The sequence below is a fragment of the Zootoca vivipara genome, chromosome 1, assembly GCF_963506605.1.
Source record: "Zootoca vivipara chromosome 1, rZooViv1.1, whole genome shotgun sequence".
NCBI lineage: Eukaryota > Metazoa > Chordata > Lepidosauria > Squamata > Lacertidae > Zootoca > Zootoca vivipara.
In genome coordinates, this window is record NC_083276.1 from 114098084 (window position 1) to 114123547 (window position 25464).

The 25464-nt window shown below is 41.9% G+C and overlaps 1 protein-coding gene across 8 annotated transcripts in view; it reads right to left on the reverse strand.

Moving 5' to 3' along the window:
- The window catches only part of OSBPL6 (oxysterol binding protein like 6), a 97857-nt gene that overhangs the window by 53038 nt on the left and 19355 nt on the right, over nucleotides 1-25464 (reverse strand). For 7 of the 8 annotated variants that reach the window (XM_060280773.1, XM_035134514.2, XM_035134559.2 and 4 more), the window contains exon 2: nucleotides 24690-24731. The exons of the other annotated variant lie outside the window; for it this stretch is intronic. The gene's annotated coding sequence lies outside the window, so the exon portion shown is untranslated. The remainder of the gene's footprint in view (nucleotides 1-24689; nucleotides 24732-25464) is intronic. 8 annotated transcript variants of the gene reach the window in all.

Below are 25464 nucleotides of genomic sequence, written 5' to 3' on the forward strand. Positions count from 1 at the left end.
TACATGGTATCGGTTCTCTCTTGCCTGGTTTCTCAAGTGCAAATTTACTGTGCCGCAGAAATTGTTCACAATCAGCTTTCCCTACCCTTTACGCACACCACCACAGCTTTGTTTAGAAATATATGCAGAGTTGCAGACATATAGCAAACATCATTTAAATAACATGTAGAAAGCATGGTATGTATGGTGACCATAGCATCTTCATCTTTTCCACATACAAATGCCACAGATATGGTTGTTACCATTCAATGTGGCCATCTGCCTTACATTCATAACGCACTTTGGAACTTACACATTGAGCAACAAAACTGTGTTTCATCCTGGAATAAGAAAGTATGGTCTTTCTGTGGCAATTTAAAAAAGGAGGTTAGTCCTAAACACTCTGGCTTTGATCCCAAGATGACATGAAGGGAACCAGGCAGAGGGCCTTCTCAGCAGCGGCGCCCGCCCTGTGGAACGCCCTCTCTTCAGATGTCAAGGAAATCAACAACTAAATGAGTTTTAGAAGACATCTGAAGGCAGACCTGTTTAGGGAAGTTTTTCATGTTTGATCTTTTATTGTGTTTTTAATATCCTGTTGGAAGCCGCCCAGAGTAGCTAGAGAGGCCCGGCCAGATGGCTGGGGTATAAGTAATAAATTCTTCTTCTTCTTCTTCTTCTTCTTCTTCTTCTTCTTCTTCTTCTTCTTCTTCTTCTTCTTCCCCATTGTTGAAAAGGTAAGCCACTTTTTCGACCTGACTAAACTCTTTAAGTAGCATCCACTGGTGTGCCAAACACCAGAAGAAAAAGGAAAGGAAAACAACACTGGAGCTATCACACTATCAAAGAAATATTATGGATTTTAATCAAATCTGCATTGAAGTGAAGATTAACACTTAAGAGGGGGGAAAACCCAATAATTTGCTGAAGACTAGGGAAAAGAAGAAGAAGATACCAGCAAGTGGAATCAAACAGTTCATTTCTTTATTGAAGGAATATGGCATACATGAATCTGCTAAGAACTACAGTGGCACCTCTTGTTACGAATTTAATTCATTCCGGAGGTCCGTTCTTAAGCTGAAACCGTTCTTATCCTGAGGCGCGCTTTCGCTAATGGGGCCTCCCGCTGCGCGCGTGCCTCTGGCATGGCATGTGATTTCCGTTTGCATCCTGGGGCAAAGTTTGGAACCAGGAGCAGCTACTTCCAGGTTAGTGGAGTTCATAACCGGAAGCGTTCGTAACCCGAAGCATTCGTAACCAGATTTACCACTGTAGTGGCAGTTAGGAGAGGATAGTTTTAAACCCTTCCTATGAGATGCTATGGGGAACTAGCATTGGTAGCCAATCCAACAGACAATCAGAGTTGGCTGAAAAATTAATCTCTCCAGATCCCCAAAACCAGCAACTTTATTCCTCAGCTCCAAAAGTAGTGGGTTGTGTTGTTGTTTTTCTGGGGCAGGTGTATGTGCAAAAACAACTCCCGAAGGTGGGCAAATTCTCAGAACTCCTGGGTGTTGGGGTAGCTAGCCATTAATGACAAGATGGCTGAGAGCCTCTCCTTTCCTCTCTCTTCAAAATAAAAGAAAGTTTCGCCACTTCCTCAAGTGGCAGCTAGGCTGCCCTCATCAGCTTAAGAGGCATTTCCTTTTAATTTGGTGCAGAATGTTCCATGGGAATTATGGTACATCATGAGATGAGGCTCTTAATCCCAGGGTTGTGGGTTCAAGCCCCACCTTGGGCAGAAGATCCCTGCACTGCAGGGGGTTGGACTAGATGACCCTTGTGGTCCCTTCCTAGTCTACAATTCTAGGATTCTATGAAACAGAGTGTTGTTTTCCATGATCCATGCAAACTCTCTGCCCTATCGAATGCCAACTATACTGTGGTCGCAATGCCCTGCAAGTATATAGGAAAATGCTGCATTGTGTTTACTCAAGTCCATAAAAATATGTGGGATTGTATTCATAATGTATAAATATACCACCAAAGAAACCTGCCACAAAGGTCGTAAACGGGGTTTCTCCAGCTGTTTTTGGAATACAATTAGCATCATCCCTGACCAATGGTCCTGCTAGCTAGGGGTGGCAAGAGTTGTAGTCAACAACAGCTGGAGACCCAAATTCGGGAAACCCTGCTCTAAAATAAAGTTTGTTATTTCAAGATGCACGCATCCTCTTGTTATAGCACGAATTTAAAAATCAGGTACAATATTCAAAATAGCTGCACCTTTAAAGGTTTGGCATATCACAACGAAAGAGTGAAATAATAAATTTAGCTCACTGAGCTGCACTCAAGAGCTTATTGAAGAGATAGAAAGGAAAGGCTTTCAGGTATTTATGGCGAACAGAGGACATTAAAAAAAAAAAACTTGCCAACTAGACCTTGGGTAAATGGAAATCTAATGGGTTTTTGAAACATCTGAGCTCCCTTCAGTTGATTCATGTGGAAAAATTTATATTTAGCACTGGTCATGTGGATTTGTGTGTAAGATATATATAGAGAGAGGAAGAGATCTGACACTTGGGTCTGTGCCCTGCACTTTTTATAAAGTATGTCATTTTTAAATCCAAGCAAGGTAATAACCAATTGTTTCACAGAAAAGCAAGAGAAATGGGTTGCTAGGTTTGTTTGGTGAACAACACTATGTGTGGAAATAACTAAAACAAGGCAGCTCGTGCAGTGTGGTGGATAGGGCCATATTCGCATCATGAATTAAAAGCACTAAGATGGCTTCCCCCAAATAATTCTGAGACCTGTAGTTAGTTAAGGGTTCTGAGAGTTTTTAGGGCACCTCGATTCCCCTCCCAAAGTTACAACCTCCAGAGTTCCCTGTGAAAAATGATTAATTGTTAAACCGCTCTGCAGTTCTGTGAGGGGAATAGAAGTCTCCTAACAATTCTCAGCACCCTTAACAAACTACAGTTCCCAGAATTCTTTGGGGGGTAAGCCATGACTCCTTAAAATGGTATCAGAGCACTTCAAATGCATGATGTGAATGTGGCCTGGGTCTAGGAGACCCAACTTCATATTCCCATTCAGCCATGCAGTTCAATGAGTAATCTTGGGCCAGTCAGGTTCTACTAAACCTAATCTACCTCACAGGGTTGTTGCGGGGATAAAATACGGGAGGAACCATATATGCTGCCTTGAGCTCCTTGAAGGAAATCCTGGATGTAAATGTAATAATAAAAAACATACTATAAAGAAGTTTGCATGGTAGAGCAGAGCATGATAGGGTAAGGGTTATGATAAACCTATGGCAATGTGTCTCAAGGTACCGTCTCAGACAATAAGAGTAGTGGGGAAGATCAGAGGAATAAAGCTAACATTTGGACTAAAGAGTGTGGCAGATTGTAATGTCAAGGTACATTTAACAGACTCAAAGAATGGTTTGGCCACAAGGCACTTGAAAGTAACATAGTTGTAGTCCAGTCAGCCTGCTATACTGAGGCATAATTGTATGCACACACACACACACACACACACACACACACACACACACACACACTGTGTCCCAATTTTTGCCTCATATTGCTTTTACAGCAGAATTACAAGATACTACCCTTCATTATCTGCATCCCAGTGTGATTCTCAATGGCATAGCAAACACAGCAAACCAAATACCTTGGTTGCAGCAAAAATAACTAAAACCAGGCATCCCCAAACTTCGGCCCTCCAGATGTTTTGGACTACAATTCCCATCTTCCCCGAACCACTGGCCCTGTTAGCTAGGGATCATGGGAGTTGTAGGCCAAAACATCTGGAGGGCCGCTGTTTGGGGATGCCTGACTAAAACATGACTAAGGCACATCACTATAAGAGACTTTTCAAAAGCTTGGGCGAAAAGAAAGGTTCTTCCTGATTCCTAAACGACAGCAATGTTGCTATCAAGTGAGTCGTTTCAGGGGAACATTATCACTGAAGAAAAGAACCTCTCCTTATCACCGACAGCATTAGCATCAGTATGGGAAAGGCAATATGTAGCATTCATAGTGTCCCAGTTTTAATCCCTGGCATTTCAGGTAGAGATGGAGAAAGCTCCCATCTGAAACCCTTGCATCAGAGTAGACATTATTGAGCTCTATGGATCAATGGCTTCACTCCATATAAGGCACGAAAGCAAGTGAGTTTCCTATGTTTTATTAGAAAATACCCATCAACTATCCAAAAGAGAAAGTATTGTTATTCAATAAGGCAGATGTTTTGGATTACAATTCCCATCCGCCCTAACGTCAAGAGGGCAATAGGCTGGCAAAAGCTGAACCAGAACAAATTCTGTATGATTTAAGACATCCACTAAATTCACAGGTACAAAATCATCATGTGCAGTTTAAATGGATTTAATGCATTAAAGAGATTTAATGCAGATTAAACTACAGTGGTACCTCGCTAGACGAATGCCTCACAAGACGAATTTTTCGCAAGATGAATGTGTTTTGTGATTTCAATGGGACTTGCAAGACGAAGTTTTTTTATTCGTCTTGCGAGGCACCCTACGGGAAACCGCATTTCAATGCGTTCCTATGGGAGCCGCTTCGCAAAACGAATTTTTCGCTATACGAAGCAACTCACAGGACGAATTAAATTCGTCTTGTGAGGCACCACTGTATTGTTAGCAGTGCCCTGGCACCCAAATTACTCAATATACATGCATTTAGGGTGGAGGGTAGCAATGAACCTTAGCTATGGTCACTGTCCAAAGTAAGCATATAAGACAGGGATGGGGACCTGTGGTCTTCCATACATTTTTGGACTCCAGCACCCATCAACCCTAGGCAGTATGGTTAACAGCAAGAGGTGATGGGTGTTTTAGTCTAGTACCATTCAGGGCCACCGGTTCCTCATCCCTGGTATAAAGAAACACTGGTAATAGAACCAATAGTCTTGGCATAGATCCAATGAACCCAATGAGAAGTAAGCTATTTTCAATGGGTCTACTTTATGGGTTTCAATGGGTCTACTTTAAGCACAACTATGTCTGGCTCTAACACAGTACCAACAGCTTGTTCTATCTTCCATTTTATAAAGTTCCTATATTTCTTGACATTGATGTGAAGGATGTGACCCAAACTATACACTAACCAATGGCTAACACTGGCTCAGGAAAGAAATATGTGTGCTCATGAATTGTATGAACTTTGGGAATATAATTTAAAGCCTAGAAAGGGGGCATAATTTATTAAATTGTTAAATTGTACTAATATTGAAAACGCACTGTTTTCTTTGCTGCAGGCCAACACATACAATCAACCGACCACCGTTTCTATAGTATAATGCAGAACTCAGTAATGTGTGTGCTGACCTTTTCTCAAGGAGTAAAATATCAATTTTGTTATTGTCACGGTCAGAAGCAATTAGGTTATAAGTTCTGCAAATTCAAAAGTGTGATCAAAAACAATGCAGCTCAAAAATGCAGCAAAACACATGATATTTAATAACATGCATATGGGAAACAAGCAATTTCTATTTACAAAACAACCCCTAATACAAGATCAACTGCCTCAGCGTGTAAAACTAGCTCTAGGGGACAATTTCTGGATTACACTCCATTTTCCAATGCAACATGAGAAAATTAAAGACTGCGGCACCTAAAGCAGGGGTAGCCAAGAGAGTGTCCTCCAGACACTCTCTTAGATTTTGTTAAATCTTGTTAGATTTAATTTAGCATCTTGTTAAATGTAACAATCAATACTCCATCCAGTCTATTTTAGCTAAACTCAACACACATTTTCCATTACAGTAATAACAGCAGTTAGTATATATGATCTCCCCATAGGTACCTCGTTGGCCACTCTGAGAACCAGATGCTGGACTAGCTGGGAATTTTGTCTGATCCAGCAGGGCGCATCATGTGTTCTTATTATTATTGTAAAATGGATTTAAAACGGCAAATAATAATAAGGAAATGACGGAGGCGTTCAGAAGTGGGCAAAGGAAGTAGGTGATTGAAAGAAGGGGGCAATGAGCAAGGGTGGGCGCTGTTCAAAAATAATTTAGGGGGCGCATAGATAGGAAAGGCTTTGTGCTACTTACAGAATAAGTGAGGGAGGCATAGTATGCAGAACATTCAAGATTTTGGTGTCACGGTGCTATTTTCTGTATAACTGCTCACATAAGCTATTTCTATGCCGCAGTCAAGAGATGTCATAGTCACCTAGTTAACTGTGGAACATATTAGTAAAGAACAGAAATAAAAATCTCTGCTAATATTTAGATTTAATTAGACCAGCCTGGCCAAAAAAAAAGGCTTATAAAAGTCAAGCACAGTGTGAAATTCCAGCAGCCTATCAAAATTTACTGGGAAAGGAAAGCTATGCAAAGTTACAAATATAACCCTGGAAGCCGTGCAAAATACCTATTTTTCTTGCAATTTAATGCACTTTTCTAGGTGGCATCAAGAGTTTATCTCGACACTTCGCAGATAAATGGGTCAAATGCTCCTATCTAATACTTGAAGCTGCCTGTTTGCGCATTCCCTACTTCATAAAATATTGCACTGTGGGACAGATCATATAGTCCCTGACGAGAATTAGTGAGGGTTTTTTTAATTTTGCCTGTAGTAGTAAATTGTATTGTATTGAGTCCACTTTGTGTTCGCTTTCCCCAACTATCCATTCCCCATATATTCTGTAAGAATGTTTTTTCTTAAGCCTGTTTCAAAATATAAACATAGTATTATTATTATTTGTAGAATTCTGCTAGCTTCAAATTTCTAAAGCTTAAGACTGAATTCATCAATGATGACCTCAAATAGATGGTGGAGGTCAAACAACAGATAATCATATTCTGGTGACAGGAGATCAACATGACATCTGCCTTCCCTATTTGTCGTTTGCCCACAATGATTGAGCACACTTTTCTACCCCTTTAGAAGCTCTGAAGCATTTATGGTAATTAGGAGCGTCCCAGTGCGTTTAAATTGCCGACTTAGATGATCATTTTGAAAGGAGTCCCCATTTCTGTTTCAGTTCTGCATCAGGACCAACTCACGTAACTGAAGGGGCTTTTAATATTCTTTGTTATGAATCTTGACTCAAGATTGTTGCAGCTACTAATTTTTTTTCCTGCAATTGCCTGAGCATTGTCATTCAAAGGAACAGCATCATAGCCGTGCGAACAATAAATACATGTGGCAATGTCAGGCTAGGGCAGCTGTGCATGGAAGAGGCATGCACACACTAGCATTCCCCATGCCCCAACGCATTTTCTACTGAAATACAAAAGGAAACCCGCACTGCAAACTCTTCCGAAGTGCATCTTAATACTTCACGTCTGCTGAAGTTGTTATATATTCAACAAAATAATTGCAATCAGTGACGACATCATCACCATTACAATAATGAAGAATCCTAATCAACTGGGAATGTATGCCTTGGATGAGCTAAATCATAATTTGCTTTATGGCTTTTCTCATACAGTATTACTCATAAGCCTGCAATTCCTCCTATGGCTGTCATGTTGATGGGTGGTGGGTGGGAATCACTCTGAAACCTTCATTTCTCTGGTGGTTGTAAATTTCTAATTTCTAGCTTAGAATGGGAATGGTCACATATCCCTGCCTGCACTATTACGCTTTCTTCTTTTTCAGGTTTACCCCAATAATAGCCTTGCATGCCAAATACATTATGACTCCTCTCAGTGTTCTGTTTAGCCTAGCAGAAATGTCCCTGCAAAGTGTCTCCTTGCACTTGTGCCAGCTTTAAATTTCAGAACAGTGCAGAGCATTCTCAATTACGTCAATCTGTATTCCATACAGAGGCAGCACGGCCGCCACCTCCTCTTCCTCCTCCTCTCCCACATTTTCTCTGTTGCCTTCTTTTTTTCATCCTCACGAACACTGTATTTTGCTTCTGTGCAGATTCATCACATTTAGCAGTTCAGAAACTAGCTCCTACCTTCTCAAAATCACAAACTTTTATGAGTCATGCAAGAATGCGAGAACGAGACCCTGGCATAAAGCAAAGTTCATTAGGGGTATAAATAACCCCTAATGAATGTTGCACGTTAGTGCAAACTAAGTGTTCTCCCGAAGCATAACCTAGCTGTACAATAGTACGTAAGCAGAGAGGGATTTAATTTACATCATCTTTCATAAAAAGGGACCCCTTTTTATGAAACTGTAGAGTTGGAAGGGACCCTGAGGATGCCTTTGATGTCTTTCATATAAAACAACATCAAATGTTCAGAAATGGACAGAATTAAGGCAAAATCATTAATCCTGGAGCAATCTTACACACACACACACACACACACACACACACACACACACACACACACTTATAAATATAAGCCTGCCAAAATTTGAGAGGCCTGTTCAAGTCATTTCCACCCCAATCAGAGCAAACAGTCACTAATCTCATCTAGAAAGGTTTTTGTACTTTGGCTAGATTTCCTGCTGAATAGCTTATACTGGTGTTCTTCAGCTGTGACCTGAGCAAAACAGCTTCTGCTGTGCAAAACCTTATATAATAACTACCGTAGCCATCATGCAGCGTAACTTGCTTTACTGACATAGTGGACAAATGTACAGTATATACAGTAGCCGCCCTACTGAATGACATGTATCTTGCTCAGAGCCGGTATTTTCAAAGGTGTGTGTGCAGCAGGATATTTCCAGAAAGGTTTGCTCTCTACTGTTTTTTTAAACGTTGGTACAGTCATACCTCATATTATGTTTGCTTCATGTTACGTTTTTTTCAGGTTGCGTCCCACAGCAACCCAGAAGTACCAGAAAGGGTTACTTCCGGGTTTCGCCATTCGCGCATGCGCAGTTGCGCTAAATCGCTAAATCGCCGTGCACCTGCGCAGATACGGCGCTTCAGGTTGCGGGCTTTTCATGTTGCGAATGGGCCTCCGGAACAGATCCCGTTCGCAACCAGAGGTACCACTGTATTGTCACCTTAGATTAACAGAGAGCCTTTCCCTACAGTTCTCCAAAAAACCAACTCATTTTAAAAACAGACTGTGGTCAGGACTTGCAAACTCCGACCCTGAACAAAATTTGCAGCGCCCACCTTCAGTTTACAAACATACATACAATAAAGCCTTCCAGCGCCCCTTTACAGCCATTATGGTAATACAAGATTTAGAGCTTTCTCTGCAGATAACATGTTATTTGATTCGCTATTTACCCAGTGCTAGAAACTGAGATATGAAAGCTGGGAGCTAAATGGCACTTTAAACCTAGGTTATGGGTGCAACAATGGAATGTCTAGGCGCACTTTTTAAAAAAACAATAATACAAAGCTGAAAATGAATGAACTGTAGCTAAAATCTTATGTTCATTTTTCACATGGTCTAGTCCTCATCTGAAGACTTCAAAAAACAAAGCCATGCTTCTTCACCTGCCCACCCCCTAATATTCTTAAGAGGGTCCCTTCTGCAGTCTTCAGAGAATAGCTGGAAGTGGGGAGGCAGAAAAAGTCCTCCTTTTTGCACACAAGCCCTGGATTCTCCCTACACTCCCCTCCCTTCATATAAATATATATATATTTGGCACCACAGTTAACACATATTAAAGGCCTATTACAAACTGATGGCAGAGACACCCACCTTGAGTGTCCAGTTCACAAACCTAAGACTTAACGGTTCTTCAATGATCTGACTCCAAAATTTGTTTTGATTTTAGGCATCACTGTGAGAGTCTTAGATAGCAAACACTTTAACATGCACTACTCAAGCCATCGTAACTAACTGGCTAGTATATTTCAAATTAAAAGCAAGTAGAAGTACATTAAACAAACCAACTAAAACCTAAAAGAACCATGTTGGGTTTAAAAGGAAAGAAAGTTTTCAGGTCCCCAATCTGTGCACGTTTTACTTGGGAGGAAGCCCCATTGAACTTGGCTAGGATTTACTTCCGAGTAACAGTGGCAATTTAAACCTGAAATCTTAGGTGCAGTACTGTGCCCAGAGCTCAGAAACTGCTCACGTTTATGAAATTCCCTGTTGCAAAACATGCCTAGAACAATGGGAGTTTTGAATGGTGTATTTACCAAATATCAAAAAAATATACATATAGGTAAAGATAAAGGTAAAGGACCCCTGGACAGTTAAGTCCAGGCAAAGGTGACTATGGGGTGTGGCGCTCATCTCAATTTTCAGGCTGAGGGAGCCGCCATTTGTCCACAGACAGCTTTCTGGGTCATGTGGCCAGCATGACTAAACCTCTTCTAGTGCCACAGGTGCCAGAGCACACAGAAATGCAATTTACCATTCCGCTGCAGTGGTATCTGTTTATCTACTTGGACTGGTATGCTTTTGAGCTGCAAGGTTGGCAGAAGCTGAGACAGAGCAACAGGAGCTCACCACCGTCACACAGATTCGAACCACCGACCTTCCGATTGGCAAGCCCAATTTTACTGTGATTATTCCTCTAAAAAGTTATCACATGAGGACTGTCAAATGTAAACTTCAGAAAATCTTAAACCAGGCATAGGCAAACTCGGCCCTCCAGATGTTTTGAGACTACAATTCCCACCATCCCTGACCACTGGTCCTGTTAGCTAGGGATGATGGGAGTTGTAGTCCCCAAAACACCTGGAGGGCCGAGTTTGCCTATGCCTGTCTTAAACTGAAAGAATGAATTTCCTTTTTCTATTTAACCCAGATGTGGATTTCGGAACCACAACACAAACTTTCCCCCTTTTTCTTTTAAAGCAACAACTCAAAACTTTAGTTATATTCAAATCAGTTTTAGATAGTGCCATTATTTTGCCCACAGTATTGGAAGTGGATTGTGAGGGGCAAGGGGTATCGCGAAGCCCCTCCCCTCCTGAGTTCCAGCCCAGCCCAGAGCATGACTGAGAGCAGGGAAAGCTCCAGCTCAAGTGGGGAAACAGGAAGTGGGGTCCAAGGCTCTGGCAGGGTAGAAGAGCCAGCGTCCCAGGTGGGACAGGAAGGAGGAAGAAAGGGGGGCAGACCCATCCCCCCAACTCCGGAACTTCGCAGAAAGCGTCGGGGGAAGAGGATGGGGCTCCCCAAGTTGTTATGCTGGCGCAAGACGCGCCAAACGCCATTCGGAGGTACTGATTGAAGCTGAGAAGATGTGTCTCTGTAAATAGCTCCACCTTTAGCACTGTAAATACGTAACACAAATAAAAAGATAAAATGCAGAGCGGTGCAGAGTCGTTACTCTGAAGTAGCCCTATCCGGTCACTGTGACATGGATGGATGAAGAGTTCAGGGCGGCCGATACCTTGTATTAGCGTAAACATAAAACGTTCACTTTAACAGAACAGAAAAGAAGTGGGTTACCAATTTGCTAATATGGATATGTGCGCTACTCAGGACACAGAGGAAAAAACTCTGACTTACCTTAGAAAAGGACTCTCATGGGCTGCATTTACCTCAATGTAAAAACCAGGGAAGAGGGCAATCTTTGTACTGGAGGACAATGCTTGTTCCAATGTAAAACAGATAAGCACCCTATCTTCAGATGTTTTAACACAAACTTGTTGGGTAAGCCCATCTTTAAAACATTGAAACTACACTATAAAAGGGCCTCTGTTTGCAGAGAGGAATCCAATACCTGAACTATTGGTAGAGGAGAATCAGGTACACGCAAGGCCTAGGTCAGATGAAACCAAAGATGAAAGATTCTGTTATTAGATCTGATTCACATTAATAGATGAATGGTGTAATGTTCCATGCAGCCAGGAGGGATTTGTCGTTAATAAATTATCCTGTTATTTAAAACCTGTTTAATAGCTAGAAAAGGAGGACAGTAGCCTCAAAACCCGTAGTCTGATGGGCACAGCAATATTCAACTGTTCAAAACCGTACATTCATTTCATTTTACCAATAGCTCTCTAAATCTGGCATGCACCCAGTAAACTATACATTTTGCAGCAATTTAGTTGGATATGGACTGGTTTGCAGCACCAAAAGCTACCATGGATTGGCAAGCTGCCAAATCCATTTGGCTATGATGCCTGTGAACTGCAGTCCAATGATAACAGAGGACTAGTAAATATAATCTCTAGTTGCTCAGATGCAACTGCCACAGTTGGTGATGTGTTGAAACCCATCAGAAGTTGACTTTTTTGGCACCAGGGTGACATTTTTTTTTTGGACTATGCTAACAAAATCATGATTCGGGGAGTGGGGAAGGATAGGAAAGAACCACTCCCAGCATTGCATAATCTATAAGCTTTAGAAAAGTAGAATGTGCAGAGAAAAGACCCATATTGTTAAAGGTGCCAAAAAAGGTAAAAAGTATATACAGACTGCATGGGAAATAATGAAGCAATTTTGTAATGCATGGGCCCTTTGGGGAGGAAAGGGGTTCAGAAATTAAGTGGCCAATTGTTTGCGCTGGGCAAAGGCAGAGAAGAGGAAGATGCTGTAGGTATTTTTAGAGGATAAAGATAGTGAACAGCCTGTGTTCCAACTATATCATTTCTAGCGGAAAGCTACTTTCTCAATCACTTTCGAGTTTTCTCTGTTCACATCACAAAACAATTATAGACTGGTAAAGGGTCTGTAAAATTGAACAGGGTTCTTTTGCCATCCTCTCTCTAATGTTCTGGATAACAATATTGTAAACTAGTAAATACAAGGCTTCTGAGGTTAAGGCAGCTTTTACGAGAAACTTTGGTTTCTGCAAGAAATACTCCAACAAATCGCTTCGCTATATATTGTAAAGCTCTATAAAACTGACTGCTGATTGCTACATAAGTTGACTTTTCAACAATGATGAGCACATATATTGCAACTGAAAGAAATATTGTTGCTAACATATCTTATCTTAAACGTTAGTAAAAAAAGGGGGGGGATATATTCCTCTGAATGCTTTTTCATCCAGATGAATAGAGACAGAAGCAAAAACAGCAAGCTGCATTTTGTTTCCCCTGCTCAGGGCTTCTCTTCCGTGTTCTACACTGAGACAAAATAGGTTATGCCCTAGGAAAGCATAAAGAAACATTTTGTCATAGAGCCTCTGGTTAGGAAACACTGCCAAAGCCACAGATATCAAGGTACACAGCTGAACATACTGCAAGGGGCCATGACCTGGTGGCGGGCAGGGGGCGGGGGGTACCATGTGGCCAGACATTGTAACCCTCCCCCAATAGAATGTCCTGAATATAAATAGCAGGTTGGGGGTCAGACAATCTCATCACTCGCTTTAAGCATCAACAATACTTTTCGTAATGCACCGCCTGTGACCTATTCCACTTCCAGTCTTGCTTTCACTGCTCCAGTCTTTGGACGTACTGTTATAATCTCCAAGACGTACGCCTATAAACGTACACCTTGGGCAGCTATTGCATTTACAGCTCAGCAACTCTTACGCAATGAACTGGTCGTGCGCTGTGTGTCTTCTTGCATTAATTCATTCGTTTCAAAAGGCAGCATGTTTAAGTACAAGCACCTCTCAATCCATATTTCCAAGCAGCAACATGGCTTGGGCATTAGTTTAGGAAGGAAGTGCAAAGTTATCGGCTGCAACATACAACTGAGCTAGCAATGACTTTGCTTTCTTTTAACCTCTTCTCTCCAATTCCATGGATTTGGGGCAATGCACCAGAGAGGGAAAGGCTTTACATTTGTTTTTTGCAAATTGGAATGAAAACAAATGAACTGAGACATTTTTCAAATCCATAACTGCCCTCCTGCTCACTCCATTGGCCAGCCCCCCCAAAAAACCCTCCACAAGACACTTTGCTTAATTGTCTGCAAGCAACCACCCCGACTTCTGCTTTCTGTTCCACAGCCCCATTCTGCAACCATTCACCTGCCCTGGCTATACCTTCTTCTTCCTGCTGGGTGAGACTCCAGAGGTAAGAGTCCCCTAGAGAAATTCCACCCTGCCATCATCTAAGCCTCAACCAGTCTATGCAGCAGGCTAACTTTCTGACTGAAATGGGCATATAAACACCTTTTTATACTGGAAGCCTGCAGAACACTATAAATATGTATGCTTCTAGCTGACACCTGCAATACACCATGAGTTACAATGCCTATAGCAAAATCCTGTGATTCAACCAAATATAAGTGTCGGAACACTAGCTGTATGTGGCTGCTGCCCAAACCATTCCACTGTATTATTGATTATTTACATCCCATCTTGCATGAAGATAATCCGCTCACACAGTCCTTGGGGTGTAGACCTGTGCTTGCATGCAGATAGCCCTCTAAACTAAAGCAGCAACAAACAGAATAGAAGAGAGAGGCACAAGGAAAGGATGGATGCAGCCAAAATCCCCTGATGCCAACTGCGCCTCTGTATTCACACACCATGACAGGACACAGCAGCATCAGCCCTGACTTGGGGCGCTTGTTCACATGCTCATTTCTCAACCTCATGAAGCCTAGGACAAGCCAGCAATGCTCTTCATCTTTCTGCGTGAGGAAAACACGTCAGTTAATGCAAAATAATGAATGGCCACGGATCTGACATTGGAAATGGCAGCATTCACAAACCAATGGGAGGACTCATTTTCAACCTCACATGACACTCTATGGCTGCCCATAAAAGTGCCATTTTTCCTCCAAGGAATCTGAAAGCGCAAGACTCCAATGTGAATTAGAGCAGCTAATCAATTTTTGAAGCTCAGCGTTTTATGAAATAGACAAGACAAACTTCAGTTCATGTTAGGTTTTGCTACAATACATCTCTTAGTCTTTAGGGGGCCACAAGACTGTAATTGTCACCAGCTATGTGTGTAAGTGGACCATATGTATAGAATACACGCTACAACTGAGGTCCCCAATGTGGTGCTCATGGGCACCAGGGTGGCTTCAGACACTGCCCTTGGAACCCCTTAGATTGGCCTCAACTAGGGCCAGGGCCTTTTCAGCACCGGCCCCAACTGGGTTGAACGCTCTCTCACAGGAGACCAGGGCCCTGTGGGATTTGACATCTTTCTGCAGGGCCTGCAAGACGAAGCTGTTCCGCCTGGCCTATGTTTTCCTCTCTATGGTTTTGATTTGGGCTATTTTAAAATGAGGCTGCATTTTTAAAAATTTAAACTTAAATTGTATCTTAACCTGTATTTTAATTGTTTTTTTTTCTTTTATGTCTTATTGTATTTTTACTGTGTCAGCCGCCCTGAGCCTGGTTTTGACTGGGGAGGGCGGGGTATAAATAAAATTTTGTTGTTGTTGTTGTTGTTGTTCCACTTTTTGGAGTAGGGCTTTTTAAAAATTCTTTTTGGTTGAGAAGGGTGTCTGATTTTGGTGGTGTTGCCTACTTCTTGTTTGTCATTGTGAGGGTGTGTGTAGTTGTTTTGCTCAATTTGGGGGGGAGGGTTGTATCTGACCATATGGATATTTTGTAGTGCCCACAACAGTTTCTTAGATTTCCAAAAATGCCATACAGTACTTCAGGCAGTAGGGGAAAAGAATTCCATGGATGTTAGCTGGTAAGCAACACACTGCCCTAAACTTAAACTGCTTCGATCAGAACAGCCTGGGATTAGAAAATGGCAGTTGCATTTGGAACCCAAATTTTGCTCCCGGCATTCTAAACAATGACACTGTTGCCGCAGAAAATGGATTAGTCTGTCTATATGACAGATTATAGCTACTGAGATACCATTACTAAAACAGCTGATTCCGTTTCCAGTAGCAGCACAGAAATGCATACATGTTTAAAAAGAATCAATAAGGGAAAACAACAGCAGTAGTTAGCAGCAGGAAATAATGGTTCCAATTCTAAGAGGTCAGGAAAAAGAGCCATTATGCAAGACGAAGACTTTAGCGCTCGTCATTCGAAGAAAGCTAACCAGAAAAAGCAAATGTAAGAATAACTAATGTGGTTCTCTTTTATAGTAGCAAGACAGCAGCCGCCAGATTATTTACGTATCATTATGTGTGTAACCAAATTTATTAGGCATAACACTCCCAAGGCATTCTGAACTGCAAAGCTGGAAAAACTTGGCTAGCTTCAAAATTAACAGGTTCTCAGTGTTTTGAGCAATTTTGTTTCCTTTGAAGAGATGTTTATAATACTAAATACGTTGGAAATCATGGATTTCTTTATCAAATTCCACACAAACACAATGGGGCTATGCAGATGCAGTACCAAATCTTGGCTTAGTTTTAGAAAACAAACAGGCATAAGCAGTGCTGTTTTTCTAGAAAAAGAGGTGCTGGAACTCACCATGAACTCCCCTTGTTGTCTTATAATGGCAATGGCGCCCACCTGGGAGGTGCCAGAACTGAGTTCCGGCTAGAAAATAGCTCTGGGCATAAGCATGTAGTAGTGGTAGTAGTGGTACCTTGGTTCTCGAACTTAATCTGTTCCGGGAGTCCCTTCAACTCCCCAAACCGTTCGGTTTCCGAAAAACGTTCGCAAACCGGAACACTTACTTCTGGGTTTGTGGCGTTCGGGAGCCGATTTGTTCAGGAGCCAAGCTGTTCAAGTACCAAGCTACCACTGTATATGAATGGGGAACCTCCAGATGTTGTTGGGACTCCCAGCTCCTATCAGTTAGTGGCCGGAGATTATGAGCGCTGTAGTCTGACTGTATCTAGAAGGTCACAGGTTCATCATTACTGGTGCAGTGCTATGAGAGAGGAGGAAGAAATGGGCATACCTACTAATCCTTGCAGCATTAAGCCACTGATTAGCATTACATCTGAAAAGCCCCAATGAGAGCAATCCTAATACCATTCCAATCAGTGGGAGCTCTGACACTGACTTCAATAGGACGTGGATTCCATTCCAATTACCAGTAGCTGCTTTCCTCTAAATTATTATGGACAAGGCCAAATGAGCATGGAAATTACTCATGAACATCTGCTCCTGCAGATAAAAGAGGCCCATAGCATCAGCCTATAAATTTATGTGATTCCCTCAAGACAAGTGTCTCTCCCTGGACTTCATTTTTATAAATCTATGGCTGAGTCAGAAATTAGTCATCAGAGATTATGGCTTCAACTGTCAATAAAAATCGCATGAAATACCCAAAAGGGTTTCAAAAACAACTTTGCACTGGGCTTTTCAATGCCATCTTCAGCTGTATCTTTACCTTGTTAACCGTTTCCTGCCATATGAGCATTGGTTCAAAACCCATTAACACACAGCTCCATTATTACCGTATCTACGTGTCTATAAGATGAGAGATGGCCTGTGCAGAAAAGTCTGATATAATCCTACCGTAAGTACAATCCTACTTTAAAACTGCTGGATCATATGTGGTCCTCCAACATCATGATATATCACCAATATAGCACAATGTTTGAAATAATGGTGGAATTATGTAGAAGCTAACAGCAGGGCTGGGAAATATCTGGTTTTCAACCAGATAATATCACCAGCTAAACATTGCAATATACTGATATTTCACAATGCCTGAAATAAGGATGGAGCTATGTAAAGGCATTGGCTAGCTTCACAGTTTTCCCCACGTTGTGATTTTTGCATAGCAGACACACACAAACAGCATGATTCACAAGATATTGCCAGGTCAAAAATTATGAAACCAATATCATGATAGGGAATTGAAACCGGTTTTGGATTATATATATCGCCCAGCCCTAATGTGCATCATGATTCGCGATATATTGCCATGAAACTGCTATTAAACTGGTTTCGGATGCTATATTGATATATCACCCAGCCCTAAAAGCCATAGAAGTTGAGTACAAGCATTTGAATAAAACTTTGAAATATACAGCATAAGAAGAGCGCTGTAGTGGACGTTGGTACAGGACTTTATATACAAAAACATCTAGGCACAGGAATAGCTTTTTTTCTTGTGCCATCAATTTGTTGAATCTGTAGTTGTGGGCAAAAGGGAGGTCAGTTGGTGGTATGGGGGTCTTTTCGCTGTGCTGTTGTATTGTGAGGGGAATAGTGTTTGTATGAGGTGCGTTTTTCTTTACATTGCAAAGTAGTCAAAGCAAAATTCCAAGTATGGTTGATACTTGGCCAATAAATTATTCTATCTATCTATCTATCTATCTATCTATCTATCTATCTATCTGCTGGATTGGGCCCATGGCCCATCTAGTCTAGCATCCTGTTCTCACAGTGGCCAAAGAGATGCCCTTGGGAAGCCCAGAAGAAGAACCCAAGCACAAGACCCCTCTGCCCTCCAGCTGTCTCCAGCAACTCGTGAATTTATTTTTTAACAACAAACTGTTGAAAGTTGTGCATTCAACATTTCATCAATTCCTAGGGCCATTCTATACATTAATTACATTTTTCCAGAGTACAAACTTTTTCCAGGTAGGGAAGCAAGTGTGCACAATAATGTCTGACAGGCAGTGCTAATGTTCTTCCTGACATTTATATGCTGCCTAACTTATAGCAAGCAGTGCAAAGAGTTAAAGACTGCTGTTGTTGTAGTAGTTCAGCTGTTACAAAACCCAATACAAATATAGGATTATCAGGACTGAGAGACACTGATTCAGGACAGAATTGAGTCATTGCGTTATTTTAGCTTCATAAGGGGGAGTAAAATAACCATTTTGCAAATGCATTGCTAAGTATAGCAGTGAGTGAAGAGCTGACAGGATCTTTTAAGCACATAGTTATGGAGAAGAAATAACTAACAGAACAAAAAAAGTAAGTGACTTTCCCAGACAGCACTGGCCTTTCAGCAGTGCAGCCTAGTAATGAAGTGTTTCTCAACCTTTTTTGGGCCACGGCACACTTGTTCCGTGAAAAAAAATCACGAGGCACACCACCATTAAAAAAGTTTAAAAATTTAACTCTGTGCCGCCCTATATTATAATTATGACTGTAAGAAACACTTGCCAAATATTGCTTTCCGGCGAGTCAGTGTTGTGCATTGGCGGCCGCCAGGCTCGTTTGCACCGAGCTTTGGGAAAGAGGAGGAGAAATATTGCTTTCCGGCGGGTCAGCGTTGCATATTGGCGGCCGCCAGGCACGTGACAATGCAAATCGCCCTTCTCGTCGCCGCACGTCGCGGCACACCAGCCAGCGTCTCGCGGCACACTAGTGTGCCGCGGAACAGCGGTTGAGAAACGCTGTAGTAATGAAGTGTTTGTTTTTTTTAAAAAAAGGAATTGATGCAACGAACACATTGCACAACTGTAGAAAAGGATCAGGAACTCCCATCAGCGGTTTGCCCTGCTTGTTTGTTCCAAAGATTTGTATCCATCCTATTTCATGAAAATTAATCCCTATCTCCCACAAAATAAAGTCTGGCTATATTTTTAAGAACGTTAAGAAGAGCCTGCTGGATCTAGTCCAGCATCTTGTTCTCACAGTGGCTAACCAGGTGCCTGTGGGGAACCTGCAAGCATAAACCATCAAGAGTCCTAACTGGGTCCTTCTAGCAGCAGTGGGCTGCCTGTGTTTGAACTGCTGTGCATGAGCATTGGCCCATGTATCCCTGACAAGACACACACAACTAGATTAATAGTCAAGTGTTTGAAGGGAAGCGGTGACCTGGATGCAGCCTTACCCCAGTCTTACAGTCCATGTTGGCTATACCAATGATGTGTTCCTACCACCAATCCAGCATGGATATTCTGTGGCTCCTTGAGCGTTTTGAGATCCTTGTCCCACACATTACCCACAAATAATCCAACTCATCAGCACTCATCAGCCCTGAGTGCTCCCTGGAAGGACAGATCGTGAAGCTGAGGCTCCAATACTTTGGCCACCTCATGAGAAGAGAAGACTCCCTGGAAAAGACCCTGATGTTGGGAAAGATTGAGGGCACTAGGAGAAGGGGACGACAGAGGACGAGATGGTTGGAAAGTTTTCTCGAAGCTACGAACATGAGTTTGACCAAACTGCGGGAGGCAGTGCAAGACAGGAGTGCCTGGCGTGCTATGGTCCATGGGGTCACGAAGAGTCGGACATGACTAAACGACTAAACAACAACAATCCAACTCATCAAGGCATCCATGTGTCAACATCTTCTGTACATTATGTTACAATTCTTGCAGGGCTGAGCACTCATCCATATTTTACTATTCCACAACTTTTCTATAATCCACTTGACATACCTTTCTTAAACATTCGACATTAGCCCATGCTTCCTCCCTAAGGAGGAAACAAACAAATACTATAACCCAGGCTTCCTCAAATGTTTTGAGACTGCAATTCCCATCATCCCTGACCACTGGTCCTGCTAGCTAGGGATCATGGGAGTTGTAGGCCAAAAACATCTGGAGGGCCAAGTTTGAGGAAGCCTGCTATAACCAAATTTCTCAGAGTAATATCATAGAATCGTATAATTGTAAGAGTTGGCAGAGACCATGGGGGTAATACCGTCCAACCCTCTGCAATGTATATATCTTTTGCCCAATGTGGGGTACGAACCCCTGAGATTAAGAGTCTCACGCTCTACCAACTGTTTTAAAAATAAAACCCCACAGCAAGCCTGATAATGTGTGTTGATATATGTCTGCAGGCTTAACACACAGATTTATGCTGATGTTCGGCCCCTACTAGAATGGACTACCAAATCATAAAAAGTAATCTGACTATTATTAATAATTAAAAGGCTGTGGGGAAGTCTTGGGGAAGGTCAAGGATAAGGAGAAAGAAATGAATTTCTCCCTCAAGGTTAGGACAAAGTTACCGTTCGGTGACACAGTACAGCAGTCCTGCTGAAGGCAATATGGCTGTCAAATATTCTCACAATATTCCAGCTTCACAATCCTAGTGAAAATCACACCAGCAGAACCCCACCTTGCAGCAATATTACACTGGTACCTGATGCATACGATATTCAGAAATAATTTAAGGGCACTTACATTCCTGCGAAGTTCCGAATAGATTTCAACTCTCGTGGGTTGCTTGCAGTATGATGCATAATTTTAGTTGCTGCATTCTAAGCCCAGTCTCTTACACCATCAATATTATGGAACAAAATACATGATCCAACCAAAATCAAGCACTTTTAGGTTCCACTGGTTTCAATAGAAGAAGAAAAAAAAAAGCATGTTGATCCTCTGCCACTGAAATTAAGGTGCTTGACTTTTAACTGGACCATGCCATATAGCTGTACAAATTACTAGGCCTGAACGCCTGAAGTCTCAAAATATTTAATAAAGACAAGGCTGAAGCACTTTTGCAGGCTATATAGGCCAATAACCTGGTTTAAACTTACTGACTTTTTCAAGAGAGAGAAAGGAAGATTTACACAGAAACACAGAAGAAAATAAAGCATTATCTTTCAGTGTTCTTCAATCAAGTGAATGCTGCAGCATGCAAAATGTCAAGGCCCACCTCAGGAAATACACAGCGGTTATCTCATCACTATGTTGACAAGCCCTCAAGTACGTAAAGGTGGCAATTCTATGTAAATTAACTGATATGAAAAGCTCATCAGAATTAAACCCTCACAACAGAAAGCAAACCTGTAGACGTATAACATTATTCAGGAGGTTTACATCAGGCATCCCCAAACTGCGGCCCTCCAGATGTTTTGGGACTACAACTCCCATGATCCCTAGCTAACAGGACCAGTGGTCAGGGATGATGGGAATTGTAGTCCAAAAGATCTGGAGGGCCGAAGTTTGGGGGTGCCTGGTTTACATGAACTGTAACGGAGTCAACTGCAAAACTGACACAGAAAGTTAGGTCAACTTAGGGCTCTTTCACATTTCTGATTGCTCTGCCGTCCCCCCGTCCCGTCCCCCCCCCCCCCCGCAGAAAACCTGCAGTTTACCATTGAATCGGAAGAAATGGCAATCAGGTTTCCAAGGATTGTCGTTTGTTCTGGTTTTAATAGCGGGTTTTCCAGGGGAAAGCAGTGGCGCAAAGCCAAAACTTCTCAGACTCATGCCTAGAGAGCATGGGACAATCTGAAGTGTGGCAAGCCCTTATAGTATGCTCATGCAAGTGTTATTAAATAAGAAGATGCACTGAGATGTAGCATGCAAACTGACTGCAGGGGTTAACCTCATTAAGATTAAGCAAGTCTCACCCCTCAATATTTTTAAAGGCCCACCTTTTTGTCATGACCTTCAGTGACTAATTCTAAATTGAGCTGCAGAATTGGTGTGTTCTTTCTTTCTACGGTTAGGTTATGCAGGCCTACTTTGTACTGGCTTAAATTGTTTTTAAATTATGCTTCATTTGTTATGTTTTGTTGTGCATCTTGCAAGCTACTTTGTCCAGATTTGTCTCTTTAAAAGTGGATTATAAAACTGTTAAATAATGAGCAAATAAAATAATAAAGAGTTAACTGGCCAATTCTGCTATTCATTGCTACTCCCATTAGCTGGAGCATCCTAGAACAGGCACACAAGGATGAGTTGGCAACTGGAAGTTGGGAATAAAGGAGATGATATTTGAAACGTTCTGGACAAAGGAAAAGGAGATGAAGGGGGTTATATATAAAATCATCTTCTTTCAATACTGGATTTATTAATCTCCAGTATCCAACCTCCCATTGGTTCTCTGCTCACAATCATTAACATGAATTAGAATCAGCATGGGTATCATGTTTTGAAAGGGTAATGGGAAAGGAATCTCTTCTGTGCTGCTGTTATGTAAAGTTATGTAAAGTGTGTAGTGCGATAGGACTAATCTACATAAACTGAACCTGAAGGAGCTCGGCCTGTGGGCTGAGCTGCAATGATAGCTTCCCAGCATCAGCATTGCTACTGATTACCGGGAGGAGAAGGGGAAGGGATGTGGCAGCAGCAAGGTCAGGGCTGTGAAGATGTACTGGTGGAGCAATGGATTGACTCTCCCAGTGTGCTTGCATCAGCCATAATCTCAGCTCCACCTTGTTCTCCCTCTTTCTCTCTCAGTAAGGCATCAGCAAGGCTGCTTCCAGGAAACTAGAACTGTGGCCCCACCCCACTGAGAGACCCACTTCTGCATTTTCATTTGAGTATAGGAAGTTCCCTGCCTTGATGTAACTGGTCAGTTACTGGGAAGTGAACACCCACCCACAGAGAGAGACTCCCACAGAATTAAATGCACATGCTAGAGACAAGCTAGAAATGCACAGTGCTAGGAAAACATTTTGCATTTTCTAGGAGAGATAATGAAACCACAACAAGAACATTAAAATACGAGAACTACAGAAGTGGCCCATTGAGAAAAGTGGATGGCACCCATCATTACTTAGCTTTCGAAACAAAGTTTGGGGCTTTGATCACAGACTGCATTCCATTTCATCTTCAAGACACACTTCTTCAACTTCCCTTTGCTAATGTAAGCTCTTTAACGGCATGTCAACTGTTTCCCACTCTCTCCCAAACCTCAACCAAAGAAACCCTATTGGATATACACACAAGTATTCACAGTGCTTTAACACTATCTGGAGGTGTTAAGAAAATACCATACTGAGCATCAAGGAAATGCTGGCGCCTAAGCAGTATGCATGCAGCAGTTTCCATTACTATAAAATTCTGAGAAGGCAGTAGCAATCCTAATTAAATTGACTTATTCACGAATGCAAATTGATGCGCACACTCTGGCCTTTCTTTTGTTCTTTTTTAAGGACCCAGGCTACTGTTCCACCCTTAATTAATTGGAATTGACCTTGAAGATAACGATAAAGAGACATTGCGACTAAATTACTACAAGTCAGAGAGGCTGAGATTTGAGGCTATTGAATTTAGTGTTATCATGCACTCTGTGAAAATATATATAGACTAAGCAGACCTTTCTAAAATAAAATAAAATGCATGCACACATTGCATAAGCAGAGTATAAGCAATAAGGGCCTTTGTTTCCTTTACTCTTGTGGCAGCTAAATGATAAGATCAAGATAAGCCCTGCAAGCATACAAATGTCTCTGAGTTAAATCTCATCAAATCAATAATCTTACTTTGCCTTACATAGCTGGACTGATAGAATGTGCTGCTTTGCATTAATTCGGGCTGACTGCATGATGAAATTAACAAAATATTTTCATGTACCATATTACAGTGGTACCTTGGTTTACAAACTTAATCCATTCCGGAAGTCCATTCTTAAACCAAAGCGTTCTTAAACCAAGGCGTGCTTTCCCATAGCAGTGGGGGGACTCACTTTACAAATGGAACACACTCAACAAGAAGCAAAACATGTTCTTATTCCAAGGCAAAGTTCACAAACCAAAACACCTACTTCCGGGTTTGCAACGTTCTTAATCCAAGTTGTTCGTAAACTAAGATGTTCCTAAACCAAGGTACCACTGTACTGGTAAAATATAGGTATGCTTTCACTACAGTATCAGTTACAAGTGCTATACAGTAGAGACATGCCGACATCTAGCATAGGTGTGTGTGCAAAACCTGCTTATGCATGTGAATTCCCTTGTTCGATCATCAACAATGCACACTCATGCACAAAGAAGATTTGCCTCTACCTTTTGCACATTTGGACATGAGCTATCCAATGCATTTGCCGCTTGCTCTAAGCCAAGGTTCTCCAAACTTGGGTCTCCAGCTGTTTTTGGACTACAACTCCCATCATCCCTAGCTAGCAGGACCAGTGGTCAGGGATGATGGGTACTGTAGTCCAAAAACAGCTGGAGACCCAAGTTTGGGAAACCCTGCTCGAAACCAAGGGTGGCTAATCTGTGGCACTCCAGATGTTGCTTGACTCCAGCTGTCAGTAGGCTTGAACAAAGACCTTGCAGACTGGGGCTGATGGAAGTTGGACTCCAACATCTGGAAGTCAAAATTAGCCACTGCGTCTTTACACATTATGGGGAGAATTAGGCATTTCTCTCTGCATCACAATGAAATACGCAACCAATGTCTTGGCTTGCACACATTACCGTGTGCACTTTCTAAGCAGCGAAAATGTGATATTCATAACAAGTTTGTTCTACCTGTCATGGTTTACTTCAGGTTTCCTGAAGAATCATCCAGACCTAAAGCCAAAAAGAAGAAGAAGCAAGAAATGACATTAACCACTTTAAAACTGTATTAGTCTGAATTTAGTGTTTAATAAACATTTCATCTGAGTTATTTTTGTTTGGAGGATGACTCTTTATTTACAGGACAAAAGGCAACTGGAAGGCAAGCTGGTGCAAGGCATGGGAGGAAGGGTTTTCAACGAGAGCATATAGCAACTAGTCTCCCACCCTTTGCCTCTTACACAACATCTAGAAAATACCAGGCTTCATAAAGTCATTACCATAAAGGTCTTACATCCAAGTCGATTCCCCAGTCTGCCCAACTCACCAAGCAGACACAGACTCCCTTACCTTGATACCCTGTCTGCTTGATCTGGAAATATTTCTGTTTGCACTGAAAGACTTTCTGGTGGCACCACAGAATTAACTAATTTAGCATATTCACTTGTATTTTAGTAAACCAAGCTAAAAACCTTGGAACTGCCAAGTTTGCCAAATATTGCATTTGCAATTTGCACCCGTTCATTGCTACATTGCTACCAATGAACTTAGCAGAGTGGGTAGATGGCCGAAATCCCTGAAAGAATAAAGCGCTGGGGAAATGTTCAACTCTACCCTACCTACCTACTTTTGACTTTGTCTTGCTTTTGGCTCCTTGGATGTTTACCTTTCTGGGTCCAGACCCTAGCCGTGGTCTGTCTCAGAGCACCGATCAGGCCTGACAGCAACACAAATTGGCACAAGCTTT